Source organism: Passer montanus, unplaced genomic scaffold, assembly GCF_014805655.1.
Source record: "Passer montanus isolate IOZ18808 unplaced genomic scaffold, ASM1480565v1 scaffold55, whole genome shotgun sequence".
In the NCBI taxonomy this organism is placed as follows: Eukaryota; Metazoa; Chordata; class Aves; order Passeriformes; family Passeridae; genus Passer; species Passer montanus.
This window is the reverse complement of record NW_024370485.1, coordinates 207,222-231,442: the sequence shown is the minus strand read 5'-3', so window position 1 is coordinate 231,442 and position 24,221 is coordinate 207,222. Positions and strand designations below refer to the sequence as shown.

Genomic DNA, 24,221 nt, shown 5'->3' with positions numbered 1-24,221 from the left:
CCAGTTTAGCTTTGCACTTTTAGTGAAGTGTACTGTTAAATTCATATTCCTAAACATGAAGAAAGAAGAAATTTGACAAGAACAACTTCTGTTGTAAGCCAGTATTTAAGATTTAAGTTGTAGTACTATGAAAACATGTATTTCTAGAAATATAACAAATGATCAAAGTTCAGCAGAATTTTGGCTGATGCTATGTATCTGATTTTATTATTATGCCATTGGTTCTCAGTCTCAATCAACAGCACAGATGCACTTAAATAGCTTTCAAAAATCTACCAACCTCTTGCTGAAAGTTATCCATCCAAATTTTTAACAGACACTGCTATTTTAAAAACAATCTATGCAAATCAGTCAGATTCCATTTTATGTCAAAGATTAAAACAACAATTTTGGACCCACATATAGGGTCAGTATTCTCTAGGCCAGCTGAAGAGGTCCAGCCTTCTCTGTGGTGTTAACACAGCCATTCACGAGCAAGTCAGATCAGGGAACTGATACGGTCAGGGAAATTCTGTGTGGGAGAAAAGCCATTTCTGACCTGACAGATCCATTCACTGTATCATTACACAAACATCTGTACCAGCAAAACAGACACAGCAGGAACTGTTTTAAGTGGTGTGGCTACTGAAGGGCACTTGAAATCAGGAGCTCATATTTAAAAGGCTCTTGGTCTATACACAATAGTTAAATTACCCTTCCTAACACCAAAATGAAAATAATGCTGAACCCTCAGCTCATCTTTTTTTTTTCCCCAAGCTGCAGATCAGCTGATGGCACATCTTAATCCACCACACTAGTCCTCCAAAAATTTTGGCAATTGATCATTTCATTATACACCTCTTATTGCAAACTGACCTGTGTCCATACCCCCTATGTGTTCAAGCAGTCAAACACGATATCTGCCATGGCAGTACAGCAAAATCTGAACATCCACTTCAAGAACCACTTCTGATCTGCTCCTCAGACATGCAAGACAGGGAGCTCAGCAGAGGTGTCACAGCTCTCACTAAACCTTCACCTTTCAGTTACAAAACAATGAAAAGGAAATGTCAATTATTAATTGCAAGAGGAAAACAGTAAAGTGCAAGCAGTGTTGTCAGGTTCTCTCTGCCCAAGCTCCCACTTTCTGTGCAGAAATTTATCCAGCATCTAAAACACTCAGAACTGTACAGTTGAGGAAATAAAAGCCCACCATCCTCACGCATTATTTTTAATTAACTTCTATAATTTTTCACACTAAGCTGTAGCCCCAGCCTCGATGACAAGTTGCTAAGATGAATGCCTATAAGGGTCATACTAAATAGTACCTGTAATATGTCTGTCTTTTCTATTCAACGCAGTCTATACAATTACACCTTTTTATTCTTTTTTTACAACGCCTGGTGCAATGAGCCTCTAACTAAGACTCCTGGGAGCTCCTCAAGGCAAATGAAGTAAATTGACATAAAATCTGTATCAGTTATCTGCAAGTATTATTACAATAGAGGTTATGCACTGTACACAAGAATTATATCCATTGATTAGGACAAAACCATTGTTGAAGATAATACCACCTATTTCTATTATAGGCAGTAACATTAAAATTGGGTAGAAATAGAACCTTGATCTACCTAAACTAACAAATCAAAGAATTACTGTTCAAGTGCAGAAAAGCTGTACTCAAATTCACACCTTCCAATCATCTTATAGATAGTTTTTGTTCCTTTAAGGTAAGACAAAAAATTTCACTTTAACACTTTCAATTTTCACTAGTCAAGGTTATCATTCTTCCTATTAATTCAGCACTTCGTACCTCTAAATCAATGCAGATTTAAGATGAATTTGAATGTGGAAGATCTGCAAATACTACTGCTATGGCACACTTCAAAAGAAAATACAGTCAAGGCCATATCAAGTTTACTGATAAAAAAATTAGAGAGAAACCTTATTTTTGCCAAACATAAGAACTGTGTGAACTTGTCTCAAAAAAAAAAATCAAAGCATTTGTAAGATTTTCACACTAGAAGAACAAGAACTTTTTCTTTGCCTGTCATTTCTCCTTGTCTCCTACAACCTGTGTCCTCTAAATTCTTTGCTCACTTCTCCACACTTCAGATTCCACAGCATCTGCCTCACGTTGAAGCCACAAACTGAAGCAGAGGCACTCTTACAGTAAGCTTTGTCTTCTGAGACTTAACAGGGAGTGACTAAGACTACAGCCACACTTGCATGGAGACAAGCTGAGATTAATACAAAATAACAGAGAAACAGCTCAGATTAATACAAAATAACTTTATACATTTAAATAATTCAACAAAGAGACTACTTCAGAGGCAGAACTATTTTAAGGAGGTCCTCTCCCTTCCTATCTACCCACCCCCACCCCTGCAGGAATTCCTTGAAATTTTCAGATTGGACCAGTTTCTTGAACCACTTCATTATGCATCCCCACTGGAGCTCCACTGCCATAACCAAGAGGCAGATGAGAAGAGAGAAGGCAGCACAAAGCAATGTAGCAAACAGCTCACAACTCCTGAGGTTTATACTTAGCCTTGGCCTAAAGCACTTACATTGGTTCACTCTCACCAGCTCCCCCACTGAGTCAAAACCTTTCAGAAGCAATCCTTCTATGTCAACTTTATGCATATAAAGTGATTCAACTTCTAACACACCGCAGATAGAAGCCTGAAAAATCTAGGTTTTAAACTCAAGCCACTGTAACCAATGAAACCCACACCTCCAAGGTTTGTTGCCGCAGCCAAAGGCAGGGAATGTCAACAGCAGTCAGACCACACCACAGGCACAAAATTAACTCTAATGAGCATAAGCAATTCACAGAAATTAACAACCTCCAATTAGAGATCTTCTCACAACCGGGTTTTAAAGCCTTCTCCCTTCCCAGAGAATTTCTGTATCACCACAGTGGTACTGTCAGGAGTGTTTGAAGCTGGAAAGCCAATGGACAAAGCTTCCACTGCATGTATTCCATGGCATATCCTAGAGGATATACTCTTAAGGAAGTCAGTTGAAAAGAAAGAGGAGGGATGAATCCAAAACCAGAGCAGAAAAAAGCCTCTGTAAATACTGATTGGTGGAGGATAACAAAGATACTGCACTCAGAGCATAATTTTTGGAAATGCTAGAGTTAATATCTGAAAGTAGGACAGAGGGAGCTTAGATCCTCTACTCTCAGAATCAGTCCCATCATTCTCTTAAACTCAAGTTCTCACACTCCTGCAGTCATTCACCTTGTACACCAGGGAGGAGAGAAAAAACAAAACCAGGAGGCTCCAGTGTTTCTGTAACCACCTATCTCCTCTCATGAGGAGGCTAAATAAAGAGGTACAATTAACATAAACCATACATGATGGATAACATACAACCATTTCATAATGCTAATGCAGTCCTAGTGTTCCATTACCAAAAAAAGGAGGACTACATCTCTTTTCACCCCTGCTCTAAAACATCCCAACTTTCTTTGAAAAAATGAAGTTTGCTATCTTGTTTCAGCTAGAAAGATGGCAACTAAATGACTTTCACCTTCAGAATTGTTCCTGATTTAATTCTTCAAGTCCTGTTAACCAACTGACCGGAAGGATCTTTCTCCTTAGCTTAATCCAGAAAGGCAATGCACATAGAGCCAGCATTCTATGAGTAAACACAGACCAACGAAGTCTTTATAAACATTACAGCTGTGTGCATAAGCAAAGATGTTTATTTCCTAAATCCTCCTCCCTTCCACTTTGAGGAACCCCCTAATGCTGTTTCTCATTGAGCTGAGGCTGTGCTTTTGCTGGTGAGTTTGACCCAGGTTTACTGAAGTTTTCTTTTTCTGCCAGCTTTAACAGGGTTTTGACTATGCTGCAGAGTATACATATAATTAACCTCTTCTCCTCCCCTTGCTATTTTCAGCAGCTCTATTATATATACACCTCCCTTTGGTTTTCCATAAATTTCACCTTTCAAACATAAAACAAGCTGTATTCCTGCAAGGCAAAAAGACAAGGAAACAAACTAAATGAACACATGACAAGTCAAATTTTATATATATACATCCATCCCAACTGCAGAATACTACCATCATTGAAATAAAAATGTACTCAAACAAGCAATTCACAAGCAAGAACACATTTTGTCCCTGATAACCAGAATACAAGAGACACCCAATACAGAAAAGGTGAAAGACACCAAATGTAGAAAAGTACACAGAGCAAAAGGAGAAGAGGCCAGAATGCAATAATCCCTGCTCTCCAAAGTAAATAGTATATTAATTGAAGTCAGAACTGTAAAGGTACAGAACACCACACTGCAATGGACCCCCAGCTCATCACCAAAACCAGCGCCCTACCACAGCCAGCAAACAATTCTGCAGCAGAGCTCTCTTTATGCAGTCTCAGAGTAACATGGGATGAGATGTTTCTCCATTAAAATGCAGTGATTTAGAGGGAAGGGAAATAAGAACAGCACAGTTCAGTTTTTTCATGCAAAATAAAAAGTGTCACTTAGGAGTAGTTCTCAGTTACGCTCCTGCTACTTCCGCTCTCCAACACTACAGAAAAGAATCTGCCACTCACTCAGCAAGGCCCTGCAATACAAAGACAATCTGCTACCTCCTTCTGTAACAATTTTGCCCAACCCATTTAATTTACTGCCTGCTAAGTATCTATTATTACTGTACTCATCAAGACCTATCTAAAAGACCAATTTTATGTAGCGATACACACAAGGTATGGTCAGGATCAAGAATATCAGAAAATCAGATGTACACATTTCATGCTAAAATGTTGGATAAGGGAGGGAAGAGAAGCCTGCCCCATCTACATATGAGGTGAAATACAGAAAACTTACAGTGGTTAAACCAACTTACACAACATGACAGAACACTGTTGCATTCATTCTTTTCCCCCTGAACGCAAGATGAGAAACAAAAGGGAAAAACATGGTTTATAGCATCATGGAATCCACTGGCTTGTACAAGACCTTTAGGATTATCAAATCCAGCCCCTCTTATAAAACTGACAAAGCCATCACAAAACCATGTCCTTAACCACAACATCTACACATCTTTTTAAATACTTCCAGGGACGGTGACTCCACCACTTTGCTAGAGAACCTGTTCAAATGTTTGACTTTTTCAGGTAAAATATATTTCTTAATATTGAATCTAAACTTCCCCTGGCACAACCTGAGGCCATCTCCTCCTGTCCTATTGCTTGTTACTTGGGAGAAGAGACTGAACTATACCTGGCTACAGCCTCCTTTCAGGTCACGTAGAGAGTGATAAGGTCTTCCCTGAGTCTCCTTTTCTCCAGGTTAAACAACCCCAGCTCCCCCAGCTGCTCCTCCTAAGATTTGTGCTCCAGATCCTTCACCAGCTCCATTGCCCTTCTCTGGATGCACTCCAGCCCCTCAATGTCCTTCTTGTAGTGAGGGGCTCAGAGCTGGACACAGGATTCAAGCTGTCTCACAAGTGGACAGGGGCTGGCCACACTATAACTGATAGAAGCCATATTGACAATGGCCTTTTTGGCCACCTGGGCACACACACTGGCTCGTGCACAGCTGCTGTCGATCCACTGGGCTGCTCTCCAGCCACTCCCCCCCCAGCACTGCATGGCACTGTTGTGACCCAAGTGCAGGACCTGGCACTTGGCCTTGCTGAACCTCATACATTGGCCTTGGCCCACCAACCCAGTCTGACCAGACCCCTCTGCAGAGCCTTCCTGTGCTCCACCAGATCAACACTCCTGCACAGCTTGGTGTCACCTGCAAACTGACTGAGGGTGCACTCAATTCCCTCACCCAGATCATCAATGAAGACATTAAACAGGATTGCCACTAGCACAGAGCCCTGGGGAACACAACTTGTGACTGGCTGCCAGCTGGACACAGCTCCATTCCTCACCACTCTGAGGTTGGCCATTCAGCCAGGTTTCCACCCAGCAAACACAGCACCCCTGCAGGCCAGGAGCACAGTTTGTCCAGAAGAATGCCAGAGGAAACACTACCAAAAGCTTCCCTAAGGTCCAGCTAGGCAACATCCACAGCCTTTCCCTCTTCACTAAACAGGTTACCTTGCTGCAGAAGGAGATCAGGTTGGTCAAGCAGGACTTGACTTTCCTAAAACGTGCTCACTAGACCTGGTTGAAGCATAGATGCCACATGGTGGCACTTAAGGTCTGTTCCATGACATTCCTTGGCACAGACGTCAGGCTGACAGACCTGCAGTCCCCTAGATCCTCCTTCCAGTCCTTACTGTAGATGGCCACCAGGTTTGCCAACTTCTGATCACCTGGGATGTCCCCAGGTAGCTGCTGATGGAAAGCAGCTCAGGGAGCACTTCTGCCAAGCCCACCAGTACCCGAAGTGGTGTAGCAGGGTCACTGATCATTTTCCTTTGAATTACAGGAGCTTCTTTCTTCTCCCCATCCTTGTCTTCCAGCTCTGGGGACTGGAGGCCCAGGGAACAACTGGTCTTACTATTGCATACTGAGGCAAAAAAGGCATTAAGCACCTTAATCTTTTCCTCATTCTTTGTCACTTTGTTTCCCCACACATCCAATAAAGGACTCTCTTTGGCCCTCCTTCTGTTGCTAATGCATGTTATAGAAACGTTTTTATTGTCTTTCGTGCTAGCAGCCAGACTAAGTTCTAGTTAGGTTTTGGTCTTCTAATTTTATTTCTGTGTAACCTCACAACATCCCTGTAATCATCCTGAGTTTAATGCCCCCTGGTTCAAAGGTCATGTCTTTTTCATTTTCCCCAGGTTTCAGCCAAAGCTCTCAGTTCAGAGAGACCAGTCTTCCCTGCTGGCTTATCTTTCAGCACACGGTGACAGCCTGCTCCTGCACTTTTAGGATTTCCTTCCTGAAGAATGTCCAACCTTCCTCTGCCCTTCAGGAATGCCTTCCAAGGGGCTCTGTCAACTGGGCTCCTGAACAGGCCAGACTCCCTGCTCTCTGGAAGTCCGACATGGAAGTTCTGCTGATTCCCCTCCTTACTTCCCCAAGAACTGAAAACTATCCTTGCATGATTACTCTGCCAAGGATGCTCTCTGACCGTCACATCACCCAACAGTCCTTCTCTGTTCACAAACCACAGGACCAGCAGGTGCCTTCCCTAGTCTGACACCTCATCATTTGTGTCAGGGGACACACACTCCAGGAACCTCACGCGCTGTTTCTGCCCTGATGTTTTGTATTTCCAGCAGAAAACATAATGCTAATCACACAGCATTCCGTACATTTATCATATAACCATTTATGTTAAGTTTTTAAAAATCACACATAGCATTTCCACTATTCCAGAACATTTACTCATAGAAAACACTGTTAAATAAACCAAATCCCAGTGAAACTCAAGAGTATCCAGGCATATGAACAAAGACAACAGCAAATTGTAGCTATCGAACTGAAGGTTGATTAACAACATTTCATTATGGTGTATGAAGGTTTATGCCTATTCTGGCAAGTATGACAGTACATATTTTTCTTTAAGCTAATAAGTTTTAGGTATGTTTTTCCCAGTCATTAGTGATGCTGTACATGGACACAAGCCATTCAGTTAGCTTTGCTAATACCAAGTCTTTAGATCAGTTAAAAGCTATTAAAAAGACACTTTGCAGCATCTAATTTACAAGGAAAGTGATATGAACAATACTTCCAATAAACTGTACTAAAGCTTCCAGCATAACAGCTCCCTATACAATTTCTAGCTAAGTACTGAGTTCTTATCAGAGCTCATCAGAGGGTTCTGTTTAGGATTTGCAATTTACTAGCAATTAGATGACTGAGTTTATGCTAGTAAAATACTACAAAATAAGTCATCATATTCCAGCACAGAAGAGACAATGAATTCCAAACACTGATATTGGTATGAAAGCAGGCATGCTGTGTGCTTGTAATGAAGAGGCAGGGGGAAAGAAAATAATTTTCATAGCTTTTTTCTATTTGTTGCATCACAGTTCAGGCAAGAAACAATGGTCTTCCCAAATGGAGAACAGGTCAAATCTCAAGGGACTCAAGCCAGCACTCCCTGAAAAAGAACGTGGTAACACTTTTTCCCCTCTTCCAATATCATCACAGGTTACAAAGACTGTGCTAAAAGAGAAATGCAAAAGCATGGGAAAAAAACCCCGGCATATTCACTGTCACCAGGCTGAGCTGACAAGAGGATGCTTGCACTTCTGGCTACCACTGCTTAGCTCCATTCTCAAGGAATCACTGGTAAGAGGCAAGAAGAAACAAGAGCCTTACTGTAACCAACACTGGAAGTTTGACTGCTTGTGCTGTGGTTCAAGAGTTGGTAAAATGCAATTCTATATTTTTTTGTCTTCAAAGGCAAACAGGCAGCAAAGCACAGAATCTACAACACCCAGAGCAGATCTTATCCTCCAACAGGACCAAACAGAATCCTGACTACATGTCAGTCTTGATTTTTGAGTCTTTGGGTCTTGCTTTTTTTTTTTTCCTTTCCTCTTCTTAAAATGAAAGGAAACCCATGTACATGCATAATGAAGAACACCACATGCTTTGCCAAGTGACCCCAAACAAATCAATAAATATCTTAGTGGTGAGCAGCAGTGGAAAGGCTCAGCTGAAACAACCAAGCAGTGGTGCAGCCAGACACCAGTGTGACACACACACACCAGCAGTGCTGTGCATGGCTGAAGAATCTTCAACTCTCCTAGTTCACTCAAGACTGAACTCTAGTCAAGAACTGTCAGGAATGGGACCCAAGCAATAAGAATAACTGAACCACCTGGTTTTTTTTCCCCCCTTTTTATAAATAAGAAAAGTTTGATAGGAACAGAACTGAACATCAGGATCCCACTACAGGAATAGCCTCTCCTGTATGATTTTAGAGAAGTATACACCTCTGCTATGTTTGTGTTCCCTATCAGTAACACTAAATGCTTTTCTACAATAAAGAAAATTATACATAGCATATCAAAACTATGAGAAGTGGGTTTAAACACTTAAGTCTGCCTTTATTTTTGATTTTAGAAGTCCAAAAGCTAAACTAGAAATTAAAATGTTATTTTGAAAGAGATTTCACCAAAAGCAGTCAATAAAAACATCTTTTGCTACCAAACTGCAGTTTTAATTTCTTGAATGGGAAGAGTTGGTTGGTCTCAGTCCAGTCTCCACCAACAAATCAGTTAGCTGGCTCTTCAGAAACTGCCATCCATAATCTTCCCTATTTCAGAGGCCTACCACGGAATGAAGTAACACCAATTCTGACACAGCCAGTTGAGGCACACTCTGAAGTCTGAGAAGATAGCACTGCCAAAACCATTACTAAATCTTTGTAACTCATAAGAACTCAGGTTCCCAAAACATGAGTGTAAAACCTTTCATAAGTATAAAACATAACTGAACAAGGTATGAAAAACTAAACACGTGCTTTAATTAAAAAGCTATCCCACCCAAATGGAGATCTGGCATGCCTTGTGTCAAAAGGCAGGGTATGCATAAGCCAGCTCTAAACTCTTAAATATCCTTATCTCAAGTTATAGAGAAGCCAAGGAAGCAGCATGAAATGATTCAGGTTTATTGCATATCATGCCCTCACTCCAGAGAGCAGCATGCCAAGCTGTGGAAGGGCACAGCAGCTCTCAGGCAGGGACCCTTCCTGGGGCAGCACTACTGCCACTCTGCTGTGCCCAGGGGCTGGGTTAGTTAAATGTCACCTGAAGAGGGAGAAACGGGGTGTGCAATTATTTTCTCTTTAACAGTGTCCTAAGAACCCAAAACGGTTGTCTTTGCACACATCTCCACAACAGGAAGTGGGAGAGGGAAAAAAAAAAACCCTCAAATTCCCACATATTTCACTCTCTGTCCTACAAACTTTATACACGTATCAATCACAGAACCATTAAGAATGTTTTTCCTTACACTCTGAGTACCCTTTAAAATGTAGCAAACAGCTTAGTAACAGCCTATTTCTTCAGCTGAAGATTAAGGAAGCTTCTGACAATAAAAAGAGGCCTCCTTTACAACTAATACACAAATAAGTTCTCTTTCACTTAAATAACCTTCACTTCTCACTTATGCATTATAGAAACAGATTTACTCCTTCAACAGAAGTTCACTTCAGGTTATTTTTATGTAGCATTAATAACAAAAAAAAAGAAACAACAACAAAACCAAAATTCCTGATCTCCTATCAAAGTCACAAACGATGAAGCTGCTCCCACAGCTTCCATACAGGGAACCCTGCTTAACCTGCCCCAGGCTGCACAGGTATAGGAAAGTATTTATTTCAGCAAAAACCCATGTTTCATCAGTCCCAAAACCTCTGAAAATTGAATTAAAGGTCAAAACCCAAACTGTTCTACCAGAAAGGATGCTAACAGACATAAAACTAAGTAGTCTGAAGAATAGCAAACCAGCAAAAAAAGTCCAGGAACTTCCCCCTAGACACTTAAACCTAACAACACAAAGCCCAAAAGCTATCCCAAAACGACAAGATTTAAAAGAGTACAATAGGAAATAGTATTTTTCATATAAAAAGTGTTGTCACACTTTCACTCAAATAGCATAGTAGCTTGCTTGTTCATTTAACCAGGACACACAATATGCATTTCATGTACCAGCAATTTACAGAAATGAGGAATGACTATCCTCCTCTCCCTGTAGCATTAACAAAGTTTAGGAGACAGATGACTGAGCAAATAAATCTTTTTCCTTTTTTTAACAGTAATTCTCTCTGCAGTATACTAATGCAGCTGCCTTTTTAAATGCCAGTGGAACCTAATATTAAGATGAAATAATACAGCTTCAAACAACTCAAAGTGAAATAACATGGAACCCTATTAAAAGATAGAGATTTCAAGAAAAAGAAACAAACAAAAAACCCAACCAGAAAGATTTCAGCCAAATTAAAACTCAAAACAACTGTACTAAAAATTGTTTATCACATACACTTAACCAAATGCACGTGGTTAGGCAACATAATACCCATCAATAAGCCTCAAAAAACAAGCTTATCTGACAAAAGAAGTCTAGAAAACGTGTAAAAGAAATCAGCTCTTCTTGAATTGAGTTCAGCCAGCTCCAGAAGCTGCTGCATCTCCATCATCCAGTCACTTCATTGTTCTATAAAACCTGAGTGGAGGTGATCCAACAGCTCCATGCACATCTATTGGCCAGGAAGCATGCTAAAAATCACTCTCTCCAAAGAATTACCCATGCAGGCAGCAACAGATGGCAACAAGTGACACAGACATGAATAGCTCTCAAAATGCTAACCTAAACACAGAAACCTCTGAAACTCAATCCCCTCACAGGTGCACCTCTTCTTTTCCTTTTGTTTTCAAAGGAAGGCCTGAAAGCCACGGAATGGTACAGAAAACAGTGCTGCAATTTAATCAAACTGCCTGCCCCTTTAATGCAGGACAAGACAGTATGCACAAGAAATAAGGGATTCTGGTGGAGCCAGATTTACCCAAAGAGACAGTCACTTGTTGATTCACACACAGACGTGCTCTTATTTTCAGGTTAATAACAGAGCCCCAGTACCACCAGGCAGCTCGGATACATAGGTGAGAACACTTATGTTACATAACTTTCTCTTATTCCTTCCCTCAAGGCAGGAAAAATAACTTCCAACTGCAGCCCTAAACACAACTCCCAGCAAGGTAAGCACCATTAAGAAAGGACAAACTGATGCTCACAGCAGCCCGAACACATTATATCCTGATTATCTCTGCAGATAAGCAACGCTACGTCGAACCTCCAAAAAGCAGAGAGGCACTACAAACCTCAGGCATTCCCCACACAGCCTGCCCACCTACTACAACCTGAGCTCTGTCCATCCATCTTCTCCAACAGTTCTAATCGCCTGTCTCTTCAAGGAAAACACCAAATCCCACAAAAACTTCACCATTCTTGCAAAAACCCATTCTTCCGGGACAGGAAAACAGGTGGGCACCCCACCAGGTAGCACGAGGGCGTCTTCGAACACATGTAAACATGTTTTTTTTTCTTTAAAGAAAAAAAAAATAAAAAACCGGGGGGAGGGGGAAGGAGAAGGTTAAACTTCCCAGGAGCCCTTTCACAAGCCCCCTCGTACCCAGGGCTCGCCCTCCAACTCACGGATGCGACCCTCACATCCCCTCCCACACGCCCAGGCGACCTCGGCTCCCCCCGCCAGTGGCTCGCACTCCCTCCCCAGGCCTCCCCCGCACACCGCCACAGCCCGGGCGAGCACGGCCTCCCCTTACCTGAGACCCCCCCCGCCGCCGTGGGGAGCGCGTGCGCGCGCGCCCCCGCGTGCAGGGACGTGCCTTCGCGCGCGCGCGCACGCGGAGGTGGGGGCGCGTGAGGGAGCCACCGCCCCTCCCACCACCACGCGCCCGCTTAAAGGAGCCGCGCGCCGGCCCGGCCCCACTCCCCCCCCGCGGGTCCCGCGCGCTCGGAGCACGTGGGCGAGGCGCGGCCTTTGCGCGTGCCGCCCCGCCCCGCCCCCGCCGCGCTCCCGGCCCCGCGGCAGCTCGCGCCTCCCTGTCCCGGAACACCAGTGCCGCCCCTCCGCACCCTCACCCTCCCACAAGGCATTTCAAGAGCCGGCTTTGCTCCGTTTGCCCGCTCGTCTCGGCCCGGCCTCCCCGGCAGGCGCGGCGCGTAGAGCGGCGGCCGAGCCCCAAGGCGGCAGCCGGCCCGTTCGGCGGGGCCGGGCGGGCCCCGGTCGGAGGTGCCTCAGCGGAGGCGCGGGGATCTCGGGAAGCAACATGGTGGCCGGGCTCTCCTGCCCGCGGCCCGCAGCCTCCGGGCCACCAGCGGTGGCACTGCCAGCCCTCCGAGTCCCCACCGCCCCCGCGTCTGGGAGCCCGGGGCGCCTAGCTGCATTTCTGTGCTGGACAGAATGAAGCTTTTTTCAGATCATTCGCGAGTTTTTGGGTTGAGAGCGAGAGGGCAAGGAGGCTGGTGGATGGGGCAGCTGCAGAGCAGGGATGCAGTGCCTGTCAAATCATCACCTCCTTCACTGGAGCCCGCATGCCAGCGAAGAACGCTCTGTGTGACATTACAGCTTCCTCCATCTGCCACTCAGAACATTTCACGTGAAAACGCAGCAGGGCTGGCAGTCTGCGAAGCTCTTAAGTGCTGGGCAGAGAAAGCTCAAGCATCGTTTAAAACTTGCTTTGCCAGGAACTTTACTGAGCAGATATGATACTTTCAGTAACTGCCCTGTTTCCCAAGCTTTGTTTCCCAGACCCTCAGCAAGGCATACTCCAAGAGAAGGCCTCTGCTCAGAGCTCATCCAAAAGGCAATGAACTGCTGAGACGGACTGTGTTGTAAGCACAGCCAGCTGACAACTTCACTGATGGCTCCTCCACAGGTCACTTGCTTTTTGTGAAAAATAAATACAAACCACCACATCTCATACCGTGCATTATCTGTCAAAAGTGATTTGGAGGCTGGCTGAAGTTCCATCTAGATAAGCCTCAAACGATGCCAGTAGTGTGGGGAAAACAACCAGAGCAGACAACAATTACATGTGCTTCTACTGTTTGTCTTTCAAGTTAACAGTTTGTGGGTGTTCAGGACTCCCCAGCTGCTGGTCAGGCAGTCGTGCACCTGGAGCATCTAGGAAAGCCTTGCCTGCTCCTCTGCTCACTCCTCTTGGAACTCGAGAGGCACTGGCTCCATTCTGAGATGAGTCCACTGCTGTGATCTATGCCTTGTCTCCTTCAGATGAGAATACTGCGACGCGCTCCTCATCACCGCCCTGGAAATTGCAGCTGGAGCACAGAGGCGCTGCCGTGTTGCGAGCCCTCGCAGAACTGCACCCCGCTCTCCTGGGCACTGGCTGCCCATGCACAGGTGGCGTTTCAGGCACGCTGCTTTGCTCCCACGAGGTGCAGGTCATCGCTCCCTTCGCCTGGAGAGGAGGCTCCGACAGCACATTCGCCGTGACACACCGCCAGGCTGCTCTGCTCAGAAACAGCCTTAATCCTGTTGACTGCCACGGCATGCTAAGAGCTTGGTTAGAGCAGCGTTCCCCCTGGGGATCCAGGACTCTGATAAAAGCTGTAATGGGGTGGGGGAACTCGATAAGATTTTTATAATTTGGTTTTCCATTATCTGTTTTCTGAGTTTGAAGTGAAACATCAATTGAGGTCAATCCTTTATGTAGATTCGTAAGGCAGGAGTGCTTAGAGAGCTCTAACTAAAGCTAAACTTAAACTTACCTTAAGGTAAAACCCTTTGGTATATATAAACACAGGACAGCATGCCTTATCTAGATAAGCTTGTTATAACAAGGTATTTCTTACCTAATGTCTAAAATGAAGTTGCAGCATGAATAGAAGTTTTGTAAAATGTTCAAAAATTCATATGAAAATACAAGGACAGCAACCATTCCCAAGTCAAACATTTCTCAAAGGACCCAAATAAGTGAGTTCACAGAGTTATATAGATATATCTATATAGTTATATAGATAGATCTCTAGTCTGCTGCAGAGAGGCATTTCCCCACTACTACTTTGTAGTGTTACAAAGTAACTACTAAACTACAACTCTGTAGTGTTGACTACTTTGTAGGTGTTACAACGGAAATACAACAGGAGTTGCTTTTAAAAATATTTAAAAGCTTGAAAACTCTATGGCTGATTTTGAAGGATGAACTGAAGTTTTAAAAGAGCTGATGCTGTAAACACAGGCAATTGTCACACCATCATCAGCTGTTGCACTACAGTAGGCATCACTGGTAATACACAGGGTCAATTTAAGCGCAGAATGTAAACAAAATTATCAAAACTATATTAGTTAAATATCACGCAAGTAGAGACGCCATATCCTCTGCAGCTTTCCAAGTGATCTATCAGGCTTCAATGTACAACCCCACTGAGCTTAATGGATGATTTAATTCTCTCAGAAACTAATTTTTGGCTGTCTGCAGACTCACGATGAAAAACCACTGTCATTAGTACACCTTGTTCACATTGCCAAGTTCTCCTTTGCCACTGAACATTTCATTTCCTTTCCAGAGGAAAGAAATTCAGCCTCTGACTTGGCCATTCAGGGACATCTACCTACTTGACCACTGTCAGTTACACAAAAAAAAAGTGTTATATATAAAACATTCTTAGGACTAATGACAAAAGTAACCCCATCATGCTACTAGGGCTACAATCCCACACACACCATCAGGGTGGAAATCTAACATCCATGCAAGCCTTTCTACTTCAGGGTAAGTCCTCAGTTGCATTTATACACTCTCACCCTTCAATTCAGAAAAGAAGAAAAAACTCCAGGGATTTAAGGCCAAAAATGGTTACAAAAAACCAAACCAAAATAAAACTAAAAATAAGAAAAACACCCAAAACCAATTTTTAAAACCCATGTAAAGGATCAATTTTGCAATCAACACAACAAACAAAACAGGTTTGAATGTAAATTTCCAGCAAATATATTCCCAAAACCAATTTTTAAAACCCATGTAAAGGATCAATTTTACAATCAACACAACAAACAAAACAAATTACATTGAATGTAAATTTCCAGCAAATATATTCTATTATCCAAGAGTAAGTGCCATAAATTCAGCAAATGTGCTACACCACAGTTCTAAGAAAGATTGAAGTCTCTGCTTTTAGTGTAAGAAAATCACCTCAGCCATAATTGTACAGAGCCACCATGGTACTACCACAACAGAAACTTTCTAAATCCCACCTCCATCCTCCCTGAAATCCTCCCTGCCATCTCCTAATCGAAATGCTTTTGAGGATAGAGGCACAAAAAAGACAGAAAAATGGCCTCAAGACTTGGCACCCTCCTCTATGATGGATGGGCAATTCTGGGCAAAATAAAGTCCCCTGAGCAGCCCTCTGGGTTAGTGCCACTGCTCCCACCAGTGCTGCTGTCATCACACACATGCAAGCAGTGCTGCATCTTACTGCACATGAACGCTGCCGTGGCTAAAGCAAACGTTTTCCCTGTTATGCCTTAATGTAAGGCTTACCTTGCACTTCCCTTTCCCCCCTCTCACAGATCCCAGCGAAAAATTGTCCTTCTGACCCCAAGGGGACTGACAAATGGAGATGGAGAGTCTCCTTCTGTCTTTGAGGTCACCACTTCTGATCTAGCCGTAATTCAGTAATTACTCAGTTCGTGTGGCTCTCCAGAAGCATACATTAGCAGCTTGGAGGGGGAACAGAAGGATGACACCATTCCTGACCTCAACCACCTCTCATCTTCACACACTCCCTCAGCTCCCTCTGCCTGGAAGCGGGGAGGATAGTAAGTGATGCAGGATGGGGGACTGAGAACAAATTTGCAGGTAACATAGGCTGGAAAGGCTCAGAGCACCCCAGTGTTTGTTAGAGCAAACATTATTTCTGAATGCAGCTGGTGGGGTCCTCTGAGAGATTTCTTCTTCTTTACAAAAGGTTTCACTGTTGATGCAGCACTAGGAAGGTGAAGCCTCCATGGAGTCTGGCACACAGATTCCTCACAGAGATGGCCCCCATCCCCTCAAAGTATTACCCTTATCCTAATCTATTCCCCTGTTACACAATTTCATGTCACGCACAGGCTCACCACTGCACTTTCACAGCTTTCATCTAGAGGCTCTTAGATGCTGTGGGAATGGGCATTAGTGACTACCTTGAAGATAGATAATACAAAACATGACAGCAAGATTGGGCACCTACAGGTCACACAACCGGGGACTGAAACTTATATTCACGGTGGGACAGCTACATCTTCAAGCAAGTGTAAAGCAAGGGCAGCTCACCTGTTTCTTTCTCCACGAAAGACATCAGCATGGCTACATTCATTAACATTTCCTACCTCTCTTCCTACCCAGCCCCAGGACTTCCCATACCTTCCTCCTATTTTTTTTACACTTAACTTCAGATAAAAAGTGTTACATCTGAACCTACACAAGGGAGAAGCAGTATCAGACATCTCCCAAGGAACTGCAGCAAAGACAGAGAGGGCTCTCCTCTCATTAATTCACTGATATTTAACTTTTCCCCTTAAGACTATCAAAGGATCTTGTGCTTGCTGGAAAATATTTTTGACAAGCACAGATTTTTCAGCCTACTGATGGTCATGTCTTGGGTGCATCATTTGGAAGGTGCTCCCCTCCAGACACTGGGAATGTCTCCACAAGCAATAGTCTTAAGTCCTACAGCCCCTTCCTGCAACAGAACAACTGGATTGAAATACTTTGGAGCATCTCAAAGGAAGGAAAATGATAAAGCAGCTGAAGGTAGGTAGTGTGAATCATAGCAGGAGAAAAAAATTAAAACACTGCAACACTTCTGCCTTTTCATCTTCCCATTACAAAGAGCTGATTCATGAAAATAAGATCTTTGTACCTTAAGACCTCCTCTGCTTCTTCTGCTTCTTCCTTTTGCTTCCTGCCAAAAAGCTGCTTCTGGCAGAATAGAATTAGTTGCTGTGAAAGTGATTGTGATGCTGCAGACAAAAGAATCTGAGTCCAGCAGAAAAAGCGAGAAACAACAGAAGCTGAACTTTTAAGGAAAAGCCAATCAAATTTCCATGCAGATGCCCAGAGTAATAAAGGTGGAAATTAAAACAGAAAGCCATACAAATGTGATTCTCCAGCAAGACTGTCTCCAACAAGGCAGAAAAGTCCATCAATAAATCTTCATTATCTGAATTGCTAAGCATATCTAAATAAAAGTAGAAATTCAAATATTAGAACTTGTCTTGTTAAATTATCTTACATAAAACCAACTCTCCTTGCCTGAACATGTTTTACAGAACAGAATTTTTTTCTCTCTTACTTCTGCTAGCCCTTTACAGAGGTTTCATTTGCTGGGGTGGCTTTTTCTGCCTACGGGGAAGTGGGAATTTCTGGGCTTAACAAGCACAAATCCCCATGACATATAGTTCCAAATTTTAGAGGCAGCTAAGGTTTTGATTCTTACTTTGCTCCCTGTTGGCTTCCTCCCTGATGTATGCAATAGCTGTTGAATCTCAGCTGTTCCAACAGGAGAGAAAAAAAAGGTCCCTGAAGGAACAGTTTTAGTTCTTCCAGTCACCTTGCTGCTACCATGCTCCAGAATTCCAGGCACATGAAACAGCACTTAAGAGCTTGCAGGAGCAAGAGGCCAACGCAGAAAGCATCAGACTGGACCAAAACCAAGAGACTCTTCTATATTAATCTGGTACGAAGTCTGTATTTATATTGGGTAGTAGAAACCTAAGGGTCCACTAAAGACAGACATTGCAAGAAATCTTATTAACTTCTTCTCATAGAAATCAACTTCTGTGCTTCTTTTTTGTTAGGTATAGTGATGTTCTGTGGTCCTGATTCATCTGAGAGACTGGTTTATTGAAAATATTTTTAAAGTTCTACCACAGTTCACTTACTGTAAATTCTCCTCTTGCTAACAAAACATGAGGGAAAAACACCTACTTCAAACACAACCACTTTAATTACTTTGTATCTCAAGACTCATTTAAGTTTATTCAATGCTCAAACACTCTAATTCTACATTTCAAAAGTTATTAATGTCTTATTTTAGTGCCCTGCATTACTTTAAAGTTGCACTCAAATCCAAATCAGGATGGGGCACATGAGAACATACATAACTTCCAACTTTGAATGCAACGTATTCCACTATTTATAAATGTTACTGAATGTTTGGGGATGGGGAAAAGTAGCATATTTTCATTCACATTACCTAACCCAAGTGATGAAAACGCTTTAAAAGCTATTAGGTAACGAACACAAAGACACAACTCTCCACAGTTAAGAAAATGGGTCTTTAATTTTTAAAGGCTGGACAAGTCTATCTTTAGAGAGTCCAAGCCACAGAGTAAAATCTTAAGTAACCTGGTTTTGTTTCAAGATTTGAGGAATTGTTCTAGTTGCCTACTACTAAACAAAACCTCTGCTTACACATCATGGCTTTCATCATTCCTCTTGAAATTGTCTTCTGCAGATGGGAATCCTGCTGGCACTCACAAGTGTCCTGAGAGATGATTAGGACTGAAGGTCTCCCATTTAACTTCTGTAAATGTGCTGTGAGTAATTAGACCTAAACAAAATACTGTCAGTTCCATTAGGGCTCTGAAAATAAGGTCAGCATTTTTAGAACAGCAGAAGCAAGAACAGACACCTCAGCAAGCACAGTCCATGTCCACCTACCAACTTAGTAAGTCTCCACTGGTTTTGGCAAGTTTAGGAAATAGCCCAAACGTCCAAATAAGAAACAAGCTATCCCAACATTGACACTTCCAATGAGAAGCAGCAGCATTAGGCGGGATGGGGGGGAGGGGGCAGGCTGCAGCACTCAAGGTCATCCCCTGACAACCCTGGCTGAACCCAGGTTTAATGATGAGACACTGGTTACACTGGTGGACAGAAACCATTTCACCAGAGTGAAATTTCGCATACCCTGGGGTACCTGCCCCCAGCTCAAGGATCCCCTCGTCAGGACCAAGCCTTTTCATAACAGGGAGCATTATGTGAGAGAAGAAATGACTACTCTTCTCCAAAAGTAACAACTCTTGCAGTGTGATTCATTCCACAGGCTAAAGATCAAGGTGTCGGCTTACTCCTAATATTGATGAAAAAGGGCAGTCATCCTATTTATAATCAGCTAGCATTATCTCCTCTCTAGAAACAGTAAGGCAGCAGCTAGCCTCAGGTGCTAAGTAGGGGTTTCCTTAACAGTCCTTTTCATTGGGACACAAGTTAGGAAAAAAAAAAAACACAGAAAAGAAAGACAAAAAGCAGTTGTGGTTACAAGAAAGGGAATATCTTAACAGAAATGGGGGCGGGGGGAACTAATTAATGCTTTCAGCTCCTGCCCCTTCACCACTGCCTGGAAATTCTTTTCTGATACACACATTGCCTGCCTAGGGCTTTTTTGAGAGACCCTTGCACATCCTCACTGATTACTTCCCCTACTCAGGGAGACAGACTGTCCTTTACCCTAAATGCTTTTATCCTCTTGATGAGGTCTCTTACCCAGCTGGATCCTGCTTCCTTCTCCCACTGCAATCTCTGAGCCTGAGAGAAGACACCTGGGGACCTTCCACTTTGCTTAGGAAAGAGATTTAATCCTTTCATGTCCTAGCACGGGGCTGAAGTGATGCTCATCTCCCCCCGACCTGAACACCTACGGTTACAGTCCTGGGTGACGGATGTCCCCAGGTGAAGAGAAATCAAAGGAAAGGGTTTCCTCCACTGTTTGCTGCTCTTTTAAAAGCAGGTGTAGATAAAGAACTGAAGAAAGCCCCATAGGGGGTAATCTTGCCATACCCAGACAAAATAATGAGGCTTAAAATCTCTTCTGTATCTAATCTTAGCTAAATCACATCCCCAATGTCCTCTGTCCTCAGTTTTGCAGGGTGCATTTCACTCATCGCCCCCCAGCTCCCAGACTCACACGCAGTGTCCAGTCCCACTTGGTCACCCCCACTTCTGCTCTCCCTAGGGCCACAGGTCCAAAGGAGGACACCTCAATGGTTCTTTTGGTTTAATTCTCCAAGCAGCCTATGGAGGGGTTCTAGGTTTCATTTCCCAGGCAAGCTAGGTAGTGACTCAGAGAAGCCAACAGACAGTACTCTGCACAGACAATGATTTTTATCTTCAAAGTGCTTTTCAAACTTATAAATCCTTACTTCCCCTCTGAGAGAAAAAAAAGAAGGAAAAAAATCCCTAAACATCACCATTGTGATGGAACAGAGACGCAAAAATGCATAAAAGTTCTTTAATGTTGGAGCAGAGGCAGAGGAGAGGAGTCCTGGGGTGCAGCAGCACTTTGGCTTTGAGGTTGTTTGTGGCTTTTACACCAAAGACCTGGATTCGAATCCTGTTTCACATCACTCCAGTAGGACAGAGGCTCTTAAGCTGTGGCAAACAGGTCCCTTCCCCAAGGGCCGTGGAGCTGGGACTCTGAGAAGCAGGTGGCAGCACATGGGTGTCTTCCAAGAATCCACTTGCCTGTTCAGACTGCAAAAGTGCTGCACAATTAATTATACATCTGTGCTACAAAAGATCAGCTCTATAACTGCAGGGGGTGCTATTCATCAGCCTTGAAACATATTGGCAGAGGACAGCCAGGGTCCAGTAGTTGAAATAAAGAAATAAATAACTACAAAAGCAGGAGGTGCTCTGGGTCTTTAGGAGTGAAGTGCGGCAGCAGGACCCAAGTGACCTGGGAGCAGAGAGAAGCCTGGCCCTGCAGACAGTCGGGACGCGGCGCTTTTCACAGGAGCTTCAGGAATCAGAGCAGCACAGAAGCACCGGTCATCGGGGTGATGGGGGTGAGATGCGCAGGCAGAGCGGTGGCAGCAAGGAGCCTGCCTGACACCTGCCCTTTTCGTTTCTCAGCCCTCCCCTTTCATGGAGGCAACAAATCATCACATTCCCAGTAGTGAGAATCCAGTCCGAAGTGGCTTCACCAAAGGGCAAATTCATAAGGACCCCCTTTCACTTATCCCTTTCTTTTGAAGCCCTCCTTTCCTGGAGCAGGCATTTAGCAAGTACAAACACACCACAACATTAGGCATCCTTCCACTGTCACTCTCCACTATCCTTCCTCCTCCAGACACGCACACTAACACAAAATGACGGCTTCCTCAACAGACTGAATGAGCAAAGCCCTCGCGCTGATCCTTAATTGTCTGCGCTTTACTCTCTTGCTCCAGTCATATTATATCACAAAACTCAAAGCAGCCCACCCATTGCCCCTGTCTTTGTCCAAAATCTCAAGTGAACAGTAAATTTGACACAGGGGAAAAAAAATCACCAAAGAAGGGAGGGGCAAGCTAACCCCCCACTTTCCCCCCCCATCCTCCGTTTTCCTCCTCCCCTTTTTTTTTAATTTTTATTTTTAAAAAATATTTTTTAGGTTGCTGTTTGCTGGTGCACCCACATTGCTATTGTGCAGCTGTCAGTTAAAAAAAAACAACAACAATCACCAACCCCCCTCCCCCCCAAAAAATCAAGAAATTAAAGAAGAAATCATATCTCACAGCCCTTGAGAATGTGACCCTGAGGCCTTGCCCTTCTCCCTCCTGATGCACCCACATATCACGGGGGAATGGCAGGCCCCCTCCCCATCCACCCCCGTGCTACTCTGAGCCTGCAGAGCAAGGGGAAAAAAAAAAAACAACCACATCCAAAACCAAAACAAAACAAATTTTAAAAAAATCATCAACGAGAGATACATGGTGAAGAAAATGGGGGGTGAACGACACCCCTCCCCCGGCATATGCATAAACCCCATAACCCATTTATGTCGGTCTCGCAGGAGCCAGACTGCAGCGAGCAGCCAACAGCTGGGGCCTTTGAAAAGGGACAAGGCGAGCGGCTCGCCGTGCCCAGCCAGCCACGGCGGGCTCGGGCTGCCCCGCCGCCCCCAGGGCAATTTTCCACTCTCAACTTTCAGGGAGAGGGAGAGAGAGATAAAGCCCATTTACTGTACCTTTCTGGCATCTTTCTCAGCTTTCCCTGCTGCTTCTCCCCACCCCCTTCCGATTTATCTCAGCTACTGGTTTTATAAACCGAGAGGGTGGAGGGGGGGAGGGAAGAGGAGAGGAGGGGGCTTTTTTTCTCTTCTCTCAGCCTCGTCTGCACCTTCTGCTTGAGCCCGCCGGTGAAGTCACAAGACCGAGTCTCTGACATCACACAGAGCCCACAAACGCCGGATTGTGACTTCACTGCAGGGTAGAACAGGGAGGAATAGGAGAGGGGAGGGGAAAAGGCTCTTATTCAAACACATATCTGCAGTAGTAACAAAGGGAACTCAGGAAATGGCTGGCCAAGAAAATGGCTTTTTTTTTTTTTAAATAAATCATACTCCCTTTTTTGTTGTGGGTTTGGGTGGTTTTTTGTGGTTTTTCTTCACAAATAAACTTTGTGGCCACAGTGGAAATACCTTTTAAAAGTGTCCTGGCCAGTCCAGGCGCCATCCTGCAGCGCAGCACGAGCACCAGCAGCCCTCCTGGGACAGAACCACCTGCCCGGGGCCCTCTGGACCTGCCGGGACTGCAGCAGGATGAGGTGCTGGGGTGAAGATCCAGGGGTGGCAGCGGCCACAGGAGAGGCTCGGGGGGCACAGCACAGGGGGATTGCAGGGTAAGGATGGAAACTGGCAGATGCTGCGGGTTGTGCCTGAGACACGCAGGGAAGGCAGCGCTGAGAGCCACCGGGCAAGCAGGGCCACGCAGGGCGAACACAACTCTGTGCCACAGGTCTGGGAGCCAGGAGCCAGGCAGAGGTAAGGCTCAGCAGTGGGCACTTGGGGGTTTTTTCCCCCACCCGAGGATCTGAAATTACTATTAAACTACAATTTGAATAAAAGCGGTCAGCGTAAAGTAACAGAGTTGTATGCAAGGCCTGTGCAAGGCACCAGGGAAAAGAGGGGAGTTTTTGATTCCCTAGTGTATTTTTAGGTTTTAGGTGCCCTGGGGAGGGGAAGACAGACTGGGGTAGATGAAAGAAAGGCCAAGAGACTTTGATGTACTCCCAATACAATGCAACGCTCGGATGTTGCTCTGGGAGCAAAAGCTGATGATATAAGACTTTTGTAGTCATTTCTGAAATGAAGCCTAGAAGAAAAAAAAGGCTTATTAAGTAGCTATTGGCTTAATGTGACCTGGAAAGTTGTAAGATTTGGGGCTTTTTTTTTGTTTATTCAGCTGGTGTAATTTTTTTAAAATCAATTTCTCAAAATTTAACACCACCTCAAACATGTCAGTAAATAAACCCAAAAAAATAAAAATCTGTTATTTGTGTTTAAAATGGATTTTTTTTTTTCACCTTTTGAAGTAAGACAGCTCAAACACACTTTGCTAATCATGCCTGAAGGCCAGGAATTCAGAGGAATAAGTCAAGGGCACAGCCACAGCCAAGTGAAATTAAAAATAAATCTTAAAAAATTAAACTGTGCTAATTGCAGACGTTATATTTATGAAGTTATTGGAACTGCAAAGCCAAAAGGAAGACAGCTTGTGATCCTCACAGTGTGTCCACTCCTCTCTCCAACCTCCATCCCTGCCCTCATCAAGACCTACAAAGCAATTCCCATCGCTGTGTCGACCTGGAAGGGAGGAGAAAACAGCACTACCATCGTAGCCTGCCCTTTCCACAACCTGCCAGTGAGGCAGGAGGGAAATGTGCATTGTGGAGCGAGCAAGAAGCGAGCAGGAAGCAATCCAGATCCCTGCCGTGAACCAGCTGGCAAGTACATTCCCACCTTGCTGCTGCTGGACGGTGGGAGCACCCCATGAGTGCCCCATGGTGC

The 24,221-nt window shown here is 44.1% G+C and overlaps 1 protein-coding gene across 7 annotated transcripts in view; it reads right to left on the bottom strand.

Annotated features, from left to right (window-relative positions):
• The window catches only part of TCF20 (transcription factor 20), a 129,861-nt gene that overhangs the window by 53,488 nt on the left and 52,152 nt on the right, over window positions 1-24,221 (bottom strand). Inside the window, exon 1 of one of the 7 annotated variants that reach the window (XM_039725504.1) lies at window positions 22,401-22,565. The exons of 5 other annotated variants lie outside the window; for them this stretch is intronic. The gene's annotated coding sequence lies outside the window, so the exon portion shown is untranslated. Of the gene's footprint in view, window positions 1-12,205; window positions 12,229-22,400; window positions 22,566-24,221 lie in introns of those variants that run through there. One more of the 7 variants, XM_039725503.1, reaches the window with a different exon arrangement.